A 923-nucleotide genomic window follows, 5' to 3' on the forward strand; every position below is an offset into this window, starting at 1 on the left:
ACACACTTACCTTGTCTTGTTTGGCCTGGTCAAGATGTTATTCCGGCAGAGTACAGGTAAGCAGTCCTCTGAACCAATGAATTCCTTTGTGTGAAACAATTTCAACTACAACAAAATTGAAATTTTCTTCACAAGGAATAATGTGAGTATCCTCCCAAAAACCTGGTAACACTTAGCCACAAACAGGCAAAAGTTGTATCCAGACACAGGAGGCGATCGCAGTCTTAGCCAAAAGGCCGAGAAGCGATAACCCCAACTGGTTGCTTCCAGCGCCCACCTCCCGGAGCAGTTCTCCCCCTGCCGTGGCGCAGTGGTTTCAACTGCGCATAACAACGGCTGCGTCTCAGCACCTCCGCCCGAGCGCTCCTCGTCGCACCGCTCAACCTCGGCGAGGGCGGCGTTTTATTTCCTTTTCACAAACGCACGAAAATAGTTTTAACTCATTGGCGTCCCTCTCCACGGAAGTCTTTAGTAAAAGGCGAAAGACTTGTACGTTATGAAGAGAAACCCGAGTAAGTACAGGCCCCTCCTCAAGAGCCGCCGACGAGCCTAGTCGTCCCGGTCACTACCCTCACGGTAAGCCTCACTCTGCCTCTCGAGTCCCAAGTACCAGGCCACACCCGTTCCCCTACCCCTCCCCAGGTCATGGCAGGCTCTATCCAATCGGGCTGCGGAGAGACGAAGGCCTGGCTTTTGGACAGAGGCTACCGAACGACTCGGGCTCTTGTAGCCTCTCGATGACGAGTGAGAGAAAGGGAGGGGAAATGGGGCCGATCGCTTCTCGGCCTTTTGGCCTAGACTGCAATCGCCTCCTCTTTCTGGCTAAAACCTTTGCCGGTTTGGGGCTTCGTTTTGTGTCACCAGCTTTTCTGGGAGGAGATTCACCTCATTCCTTGTGAATAAAATTTCAACTTTGCCGTAGT

At 52.4% G+C, this 923-nt stretch overlaps 1 non-coding gene across 1 annotated transcript; it reads right to left on the reverse strand.

The window, feature by feature from the left end:
- Positions 1-402: 402 nt before the first annotated feature.
- LOC123964503 lies at positions 403-516 on the reverse strand. The gene has a single exon (XR_006823457.1). It is a non-coding gene; the product is annotated as a U5 spliceosomal RNA (small nuclear RNA).
- Between the last annotated feature and the right edge of the window lie 407 nt (positions 517-923).

Source organism: Micropterus dolomieu, unplaced genomic scaffold (assembly GCF_021292245.1).
Source record: "Micropterus dolomieu isolate WLL.071019.BEF.003 ecotype Adirondacks unplaced genomic scaffold, ASM2129224v1 contig_2926, whole genome shotgun sequence".
NCBI classification, from domain to species: Eukaryota; Metazoa; Chordata; class Actinopteri; order Centrarchiformes; family Centrarchidae; genus Micropterus; species Micropterus dolomieu.